General features: G+C 34.1%; 1 pseudogene; it reads left to right on the forward strand.

Moving 5' to 3' along the window:
• Positions 1 to 6,549: 6,549 nt before the first annotated feature.
• On the forward strand, positions 6,550 to 6,617 carry LOC120130248 (annotated as a pseudogene).
• Positions 6,618 to 10,557: the final 3,940 nt, after the last annotated feature.

Below are 10,557 nucleotides of genomic sequence, written 5' to 3' on the forward strand. Positions count from 1 at the left end.
GGATTTAGGATATTATTTTAAATATTATTTTATTTTATCTTTGCTTTAGGTATTTTAGTTTAAATAGTTTTAAGTCTTTTAATTAGGATAAAAGATATTATTTTAGGAATTATCTTTAGCTTGTTTTTAGGAATTTGAAGGCTATAAATACCCTCTCAGGGTAAGCCTAAGAACAGACACATCTGAGAATAAAATCTCCTTTTTCTCTCTAGCTTTCTCTTTATTTTTTGCATTTTCTTTAAAATTTCGTTTATTATGCTAAGTATGACTTTGGTCATGCTTAACTAATTTTCTTTTAAGCCAATTGTTAAAGCGAAGGCTCAATTCCAAATGTAAGAATTCATATTCAATTTTCTGATAACACAATTAGAAAAATTGTTTGCTAAGAGGAAACTGAGATCGGAACCAGTCATTGTTGAAACAACATAATCCAAGTCGGCAGGAAGAATTGTCTTTGTAAGTCGACGTGAATTTTGAAGTAAATATTTCTAATCCGAGGAATTTCTAAGGCTTTTTTCACTATAAGTTTCTCTTTATCTCAATCTCTTTAGATTATTTATTTAATTATTTCTTTCATTTAATTCTTGTCTTTTATTTTAAAAACAACTTTTAAAAACATTTTTTTATCTTTACTACTATTATTTATTATTTTATCTTTTATTTTATTTTATTATACCTTTTATTTTACATTTTTTTCTCTCCTTGTATTTTCTTTAAAATTTAACACTTCTTTTTTTTATTTTGTTTTATCTTTATTTTCCCACTTTTTTATTTTTTTTATTTTTATCTTCTCTTTTAACATTTTTTATATTTTATTATTTTTTCTTTTCTGAAATTTAATATTTTCTTCATTTATTTTTTTTTCTTGTAACATTTTTTATATAACATTTTTTTCCTTCTTTGATTTTTTTAAATTTAATTTTTATTTGATAGTTCTTTATTTTATAATCTAATGTTTTTAACTTTTTAAAGGTAATTTCAATCGATCAAAGGTAAGTAATTCGAATAGAATCTTTAAATTTTAATTTTCGCAATTAAGACAACCTACAAATTAAAATAGTATCGAAAGGGCAGTTCAAGGGTGCTAATCCTTCATTTAATGTACCTGACTTCCGAATCCGACATATTTATGGTAAAACACATATTAGGTAAGATAATTTCTGATCAACCTAAATATTTTTTAAATTATCGGTGGCGACACTAATGTATTTTATTTAAGTCGAAGCCTAATTCTGGGCCCATCCGAAAGGCGGTCGCGACAGCTTGGTGACTCCGCTGGGGACAGGTAAGTGAGTCAGGCCAGAATTAATTTTTGGTTGTTTTTTAAGCGAAAATAACAAATTTTAATTTTAATTTATTTATTCGATTCTAGTTATTTATATTTGATTATTTTTCAAATAAATAGTTGTACTGACTTTTTTTTATGATTTCAGATTTTTAAATTTTTTTATCTTAGGCTCTATACCCGAGCTCCAAACCTTTTTAAGTGGAGGTGAAAGCGATGCCTTCGTGGGAATTTATACTCCGTATAGGCCTATCAAGTAACCTTCGGGATTCATATACCTTCTGTCTTCGTTTGAATTTATTCTCCGTATAGACATAAAGGAATGTATCCTCTCGAGTTTAACTTGGTCCATATAAGCTTGTAATGGGCTTAGGACTGAGGGACTGACAAGCCCAAAGGGGCACCAGCGAGGAGAACTCGGGTACCCTTCTTTAGATCTTAAACCGGGAGACTACAGGGAATTAAAGCCCATCCCGAAACCCCATTTCAAAACCTGACAATCTTAAATTATTTCTTGTTTTACTTTCTATTCAAAGCATGCGAACCAGAAAGATATGTGGTTAGGACTTGTCCAAAATTAACATGCAGGATAGAGATCATGTCCGGGTAGAAATAATAAGCATGTGGGGTAGATATTATGTGGAGTAGGACTTTTTCATTATTATTTTGTTTATTATCTTTATCTCACTAACCTTTTTTCATCTCTATTCATTTTTGTTTTCTTTTACTTTGTCTTTTATTATTTACATCATTCAAAAGAGGTGTTGATCCAAAAAAACGTGTTCATTATACATAAATAATTTGCATTAAGGATAAAGGGGTTGTAATACAAGAGGTGAAAAATATCGAGGTACAATTATGGTCCAAAAAGACTCAAAAAGAAAAAGGAGAAAGACTGCAAGAAAACTATGTGTCAGATCTGGTTGGCTATGCTTCTGTCAACCTAAAGTAGAACGATATTCAAGAACTACAGAGCATTTGGGATAGCTGGAAAAATGACCAGAAAAGGAAGTTCTGCTAGTGGTATGGTTATATTACACTTCTACTCTATGTCAAGACAAATGAGCCCCTAATTCGAGCCCTAGTACAATTATGGAATCTGGGGTACATTTGCTTCATATTTAACCAAGAAGACATGGTACCACAATCGAATAATATATTGCTTTGCTACATTGCGAAGGAATCAAAATGGATCGGGTTACATCAAGCACACCAAGAGTCAGCCTTTCAAGAACAGATTGGCGAAACTGGTGGGGGTAGATGACAAATGGGTAACTGACCAGATTCAACATAAAGGAAATGAAGAAGGAATTGTTTGGACCCATATCAAACAACTAATGAAGAATTATCCCAATGAAAGAAAGGTAATGGACCTTTTTGCGCTAGGCGTTTATGGTTTGGTTATTTTCCCAAAGACTTTGGGATACATTGAGGTGGTTATAGTGGAACTATTCGAACAACTCCTGAAACGAGTAAATCCAGCACCGAAAATTTTAGCTGAAACTTTCGCTACCTCAACCATTACAGGAAGACTGGCGGAGGAAGATTTATAGGGTGTGCACAGCTTCTCCAAGTTTGGATCTATAGTCACTTTTGGAAAACTAATGGGATTTCTTACCACCGATTCATCACCACTTATTCTCCTTTATGGGAATTTCTCACCCTGAAATGGCAAGAAGATGTCCCAAAAGAAAATTGGATAAAGGTATTCACACACATTCAAGATAAGGATATTGTCAGAAGAGCCCCCTGGTTAACCCACAGTGACATTTTTTTTCCGATGTGGAGACTCAGAAACTATGACATTACTCGGATTATGGGGAGGAGTCGGATACTCTACACTTTTGGCACTTCGATAGTATGGGGCATGCCATTTTGTCCCAATAACACATGGAATATTTGGATCGAAATTGCATATCATGGACACAACTACAAGAAAAAGTTAAAGAAGTAACTGAGTCATAGAAGAAAATGTTCTGTGTGGATGTCATGGCCGCTAAAGACATGCTTGCTCCAGACTATTTAGAATGGCGGAGATTGAGGAAAAATGACACCATCCTAGTGCCAAACCATGAAGACACTTGAACCATGGAAGAACATCATGGGCATGTTCCCTCCGAAGAAATAATTTGAAGCCAAAAATTAGGAGTTGAAATAAAGTCTAAGGGAACCCGAGGCTGAAATTGATACCCAGAAGGATCGGGCAAATAAGTTAGAGAAGGAACATAAAAGAATTTGTTTTGAGCTTGAGGATTTGAGAAAATGATATCAAGAACAAGTCCGGAGCAGTTCCAATATGAAGATATCTTCTGAGTACTGGAGAAGTGAAGTTAATATCCTGAAAGGGAAGTTTGAAGGACAAGATGAAAGAAATACCTTGAAAAATAGCTAAATACCACTCAGAGACATTTGTTACATAGTCAACACCAGAATAAGCATTTGAGGTTCCATATAACTGATTTAGAGAAATCTTTTCAGAAACAGCTAGAGCGGGATAACAAAACCATACCTGAGTTGGAGGCCATTATGAACGGGTTCAAGAAACAAGAAAATGAGCTTCAGATAGTTCCCTTTGATGGAGGATTTCAGTGGCGTTTTCGTTGGGAACAGGCCCAGTAAAAGGAGAAAGCTAGAGATGCAGTTATCCGAGATTTCCTGGAACAAATACAAAAAGCAGCTCGTCACTTACACAGTTTAGCAAGGGAAACCAAAGTGGTGACGGGGTATTCAACCAGTTACAGATGAAAGAAAAATACTTGTTAACCTGTTAGAGATTGTTCGGGGTTTAGATGATTTAGTCAGAATGTATCTTTAAGATATTTTTGTTTCTTTAAAAATAAAACACTTTTATCTCAATAAAGATTATTTATAATAACATACACATTTTTTTATCAATGCCTCTAATTCTCATGCATCATGCATTTTCATACCTTGCATTTCATTTTTATTCAGCAAGTTTTTACATTCACATTAATTAAAAGAAAATGTCTCATCAAAAAGAAGAGGGAACAAACATCGGATATACCTCCACAAGCCTTGGATCCATCAAGCTAGAGTAGTACCTTCTACGTTGCACCAGAAAGTCAAGTTTGTCATCGACGGGGCTCTGGAAATTGTTAATGTTGAAGAAGATATTGTGGCAAGTGTGACTACCGATGCCCCATACATAGAAGTAACTGATGAAGCGGTAGAATGTTCATTCGTTCCTTAGAGTTTGTGAATGTCACATTTGTGGCTAAAGGAGGAAATATTTCCAAACTCCGGCTCTCCGAATGCACTAAATTAGAGATCAAACAGACCTTGGGAAGAGGTGCCAAGGTGGGAAGAGGATTTGGGAGTATGTTGCAAGAACGGATAAATCATGTCCTTCCTATAACAAATCTAGACCAGTTCAAGCTTGGTTTTCGACCCAATCAACAACATAAGAGGAATGAAATAAAAAAAAACGAGAAAGAAGATTGGCTAGATTAAATGAGAGTGAATTTTGATGGGAACCCATGGGTTTTCCACCTTTTTATGAAACATTTAAATCTGATGATTATGAGTTTGGAACAACTTTACCAGATTTAAAAGTTGCTTTGAAAGATTGGAGTATTAACGCTATAACCTCTGAGAATGCCGAAAATATGGATGGATCAGGAATCCGACCTTTGCCACCTGGATCGATGCTTAGCAACCGGACTGCTAAAGAATTACCTGTGGTTTTTAAATTTCTTTCAGAGTCCCAAGATAATGATAATGCAGGCGCTGATGATACTAATCCAGAAGTGGATTTTGAACAGTTCTTTTGTCTTGTGGAGGTTGATGAATGTGACAATGAAGACGAATGCAATTTACCCTTTGAATTGTTAAGGATGGTAGAAAGAGAAGACAAACAAATATTGCCACATGAAGAGAAAATCGAAGTCCTAAATCTAGTACAGAAGAAGAAAGAAAGGAAGTCAAAATTGGCACAACTCTCTCGACTAAAGGAAGACAAAACTTAATATCCTTACTCCAAGAATACAGAGATGTGTTTATATGGTCGTATCAAGACATTTCGGGGCTGGATACAGATATAGTAGTCCACAAACTGCCTATCAAGCCAGAATACAAACCTGTGAAACAAAAGCTAAGGAGAATGAGACCTGAAATGCTCTTTAAGATCAAGGAAGAAGTCAAGAAATAGTTCGATGCTGGTTTCCTTCAAGTGGCCAAGAATCCGGAATGGGTGGCTAACATACTGTCGGTTCTGAAGAAATATGGGAAAGTACATATGTATGTAAATTATTGAGACCTTAACAAGGCGAGCCCCAAAGATAATTTTCCTATACTGCACATAGACATTTTAGTGGATAATACTACCAGGAACGCTTTCTTCTCATTCATGGACAGATTCTCAAGATATAACCAGATTAAGAAACATCTTGAGGACATGGAAAAGACCATATTTGTCACAATGTGGGGAACTTTCTGCTATAAGGTGATGCCCTTCGGACTAAAGAATGTTGGGGTAACATATCAAAGAGACATGGTGACCTTGTTTCATAACATGATGCACAAAGAAATTGAGGTTTATGTCGATTACATGATTGTCAAAGAACAAACCGAAGATGAACATGTAGAAATCTGAGAAAGCTCCTTCAAAGATTAAGAAAGTTCCAGTTGAACTGAACCCCAACAAATGTACCTTTGGGGTAACATCTGGAATGTTGTTAGGCTTTATGGTCAGCAGGAGAGGTATCGAAGTCGATCCAGATAAAGTCAAAGCCATCCAGAATTTACCTCCCCTATAAACATAGAAATAGGGTCGAGGTTTTCTGGGCTGGTTAAATTACATAGCATGGTTCATATCTCAATTAACCGACAGGTGCGACCTAATTTTCCGCCTTCTTCAAAAAAAATAACTCTGGAACATGGGGGTGAGGATTGCCAGACTAAATTTGAGAAAATAAAAGAATATTTATCTCACACTCCTATCTTAATGACCCCCATTTAGGGTAAAGCTCTATTCTTGTATTTATTCATATTCGAGAATTCAATGGAGGTGTGTTATAGGTCAGCATGATGAATCCGGGAGGAAAGAAACGACCATTTACTACCTAAGCAAGAAGTTCACTAATTGCAAGGTCAGATATCCTCCCATCGAAAAGCCTGATGGCAGATGTTGTTATCCGAATTTGACATCTAGTACGCGAGCCAAAAAACTATAAAGGGAAGTGTCATATCGGATTTCTTGGCAAGCAGAACTGTTGAAAATTACGAGCCCCTAGACTTTGACTTCCCAGACGAATATTAGCATGGCCCCTGCATAAGGATGACACACACAAATCGAGAAATGGTCCAAATTTTTTCGTCACTAGATTGGGGAGTATTCTTTTTCCTTCTCTTTGTTTTTAAATTCAATATACGTTTTGGGACAAAACAGATTAAGTGAGGGGGAAAGATAAGCATGTCGTCAAATTTTTCCTTGACTTGTTTGATTGTTTGAAATTGAGTTATTCTGATATTGATGTGTTGGGATCATTGGTTGCTAGTCTTGAACTTCACTTTGTACTCTTGCTTCCTTTTGGATTATGATCATGTTTTGATCAAATTTAATTTACGTGATTGGTGATTGGTATAGCTGGTGAATTGTTTTGTTAAGTATTGATATTTCATGCTTTTTCGATAGAGATGAACTTGACTCAGTGCATATAAACATTTCTTGTGAGATTTGAGCCTAACGAGCATACATTTTCTATCTTGCTCATTGTTTGACTTGAGTGTGTCGTACTAATTAGGATATTCTAGAACTTGTAATCACAATGCATATCGAGACAACATGTTGAACGTAATGTTTTAATGTGATAGGGGCACCTAGGATAAACCCACTTTTCTCAAAAAGCCTACCCGTTTACATATCCACTAGTGAACCACATTTGAGTCTATTTCCATTTCTTTGTTTTAAACTTCATAATTAAACCCGAAGCCTTTCTTTTCCTCTCTTTTCACACTCTTATTGAGACATGAGATCTTGTATCACTCTTGTTCCACAAAAAAATCGTTGTTTAAAAAAATCGAGAAAAAACCAATTGTTCACTATTTTGAACAACAACAAAAAATTAAGGAAAATTTGATCATTTCAATTGTCTTTCATCTATTGTTTTTCCTTGTTTCATTACGCTTCATGTTAATTCTTGGATTGTTCTTAATTATTTTGATCTCTTGTTTTGGTATTTTGAACCTTTCTTGGCCTTTTCCCTACCCTAACCTAAGACTTGTTACACCTTGTTTAAAGACCCCTTGATTATTGCATTATGTTCATTTTTTTGAAGTGGAGACTTGATTGGATTCCAAGCCTATGGTAATGTTTTGGTTAGTTTTTGTTTGAGTGTCATTCACCCCAAACACTTTGAGCAGATATGTGTGAATCTTTGTAAGTATTGAGTCGTGTTTCATTGAAATTGACAATTAATTGGGATTTCTTTCTTACTTTAAATTTTCTTAGTTGTGTCTTTGCTTGATTGTAACTTGAATTCAGCAAATGTCATGGACTTAGTTCGATTGGAAGTTTGAGGAATAATTTGAAATTGAAGATGACAACTTATGATTTTGATATGTTAATTGAGGAATACTTGAGGACAAGCATTGAATAAGTGAGGGGGAATTTGATAAGTGCTTAATTTAGTTAATATTTTGCTTTTAAATTACTCCTTAATCATTGGTTTTTGTGGCTTATTTGTTCGTTTTAATTCTTTTTCTGTGCAGGACGTTAGATTCTGGAAATTGCACTAAAAGGAAGGCATTCTAATTTTTTTTTTATTTGGTCACGGCTGGAGACATGGACATGACTCTGGGCATGACACGGTTTGACGTGACAGTTTCTAGAAGATATTCAGAAGCCGATCAAGGCTTATGCACCATACCTGAGATAACTGAAAGGCATCACCCAAACCAAGACTAGAAATAAAATTCTATACATCGGATTTAAACATGGTGGAGAATCCAAGATCAAGATTAGAAATTCAAGATTCCAGAATCAAGAGTCATCAGGACTGACAACCAGAGATTGAAGATTTCCCTCCAAATTATTCTTGTTAGAGTCAATGTCAAATTCACAACGAAAGATATTAAACTCCAGCCAATGCAATTTTCAAGATTGGATTTCAACTTCACAATGAAGGACATCCAATTCAAAGCTCATCTTCATAGCGAAAGATATTATTCACAAAGCGATTCAATTTACAAGATTAGATTTCAACTTCATAACGAAGGATATCCAATTCAAAGCTCAACTTCACAACGAAAGAGCCACATATGATTTTAACCTCACAACGAAGGATATCGTACCCAAAATATCGACCCAACTTCAAAACGAATGAGTCATCTGTAACGCAACAATGAAAAACCAGTTTCATACCAAAGTCTTCAAGTCAAATTTCAGCTTCACAACGAAGTATATTGGGCTAGAAGACGATACATGAGCGACTTTCCAATGCTTTGAGCCCGGTTTCAACTTCACGACGAAGGATATCATGCTCAGGATTTTTCAGTTCAAAGCTCAACTTCACAACGAAGAAGCCACCTACGATTTAAACTTCACAACAAAGGATATCGTACCCAAAAAATTGACCCAGCTTCACGACTAATGAGTCATATGTAACATAACAATGAAAAACCGGTTTCATACCAAAGTATTCAGGTCAAATTTTAGCTTCACGACGAAGTATATTGGGCTAGAAGAAGATACAAGAGCGACTTTCCAATGCTTTGAGCCCGGTTTCAACTTCACGACGAAGGATATCGTGCTCAGGATTTTTCAGTTCAAAGCTCAACTTCACAACGAATGAGCCACTAACGATTTCAACTTCATGAAGAATGATATCGTGCCTAATGGATCAACTCAATTCCACAACAAATGAGTCATCTACGATTTAGCAACAAGGAACTATCTCCCAGCCGAATTTACAACATAGCTCAAGGTGAGAAGGGTTCTCTGTCAACGAAAACTTTCAAGTTCGATTCCATTCAGCTCAAGGGCATATCAACCATATGGTAGCATCGAGAAACTACTTTCTGGTTGAATTTTCAAACCGAGGTCTTTAAACCGAGAAGAATACCAAGGTTGACTACGATTTGACAACAAGAAGCCACCTTCCGATTCAAATTCCAATTTCATGAAGAAGGATATCATTTCAAGACTGACTCAACTTCATGATGGAGAAGTCATATGCAACTACCGAACAAAAATTTCTGTCATTTTATCTTTGTCCTATTTTTCGTTACACGAAAAATGACAAAGAGGGACAGCTGTAGACACTCATTTTTATCCGAGGCTTATTTAGTATATATAGTAATATTATATTTTATCTTTGTATTTTAGTTTAAATAGATGTTAGTATTTCAATTAGGATTTAGGATATTATTTTAAAAATTATTTTATTTTATCTTTGTTTTAGGTATTTTAGTTTAAATAGTTTTAAGTGTTTTAATTAGGATAAAAGATATTTTTTTAGAAATTATCTTTAGTTTTTTTTAGGAATTTGAAGGCTATAAAAATCCTCTCAGGGTAAGCCTAATAACAAACACATCTGAGAATAAAATCTCATTTTTCTCTCTAGCTTTCTCTCTATTTTTTGCACACTTCTTTATTTTCTTTAAAAATTCGTTTATTATGCTAAGTATGACTTTGGTCATGCTTAGCTAATTTTCTTTTAAGCCGAAGGTTAAAACGAAGGCTCAATTCCAAACGTAAGAATTCATATTCGACTTTCTGATAACACAATTAGCAAAATTGTTTGCTTAGAGGAAACTGAGATCAGAACCAGTTATTGTTGAAACAATATAATCCGAGTCGGCAGCGAAAAATTGTCCTTGTAAGTCGATGTGAATTTTGAAGAAAAGATCTGTTTCAAAGATCCGAAGAATTTCTGAGGTTGCTTTCACTATAAGTTTCTCTTTATCTCAATCTCTTTAGATTATTTATTTAATTATTTTCTTTCATTTAATTCTTATATTTTATTTTAAAAATAACTTTTAAAAACCATTTTTATTTTTACTACTATTATTTATTATTTTATCTTTTATTTTATTTTATTATACCTTTAATTTTACCTTTTTTTCTCTCCTTGTATTGTTTTAAAAATTTAGCACTTCTTTTTTTATTTTGTTTTATCTTTATTTTCCCAATTCTTTTTTATTTTGTTTTGTTTTATTTTATCTTCTCTTTTAACAATTTTTATATTTTATTATTTTTCTTTTCTGAAATTTAATATTTTCTTCATTTTTTCCTTTTAACATCTTTTATATAA

The sequence above is a fragment of the Hibiscus syriacus genome, unplaced genomic scaffold (assembly GCF_006381635.1).
Source record: "Hibiscus syriacus cultivar Baekdansim isolate YM2019G1 unplaced genomic scaffold, ASM638163v2 tig00110528_pilon, whole genome shotgun sequence".
Lineage (NCBI taxonomy): Eukaryota > Viridiplantae > Streptophyta > Magnoliopsida > Malvales > Malvaceae > Hibiscus > Hibiscus syriacus.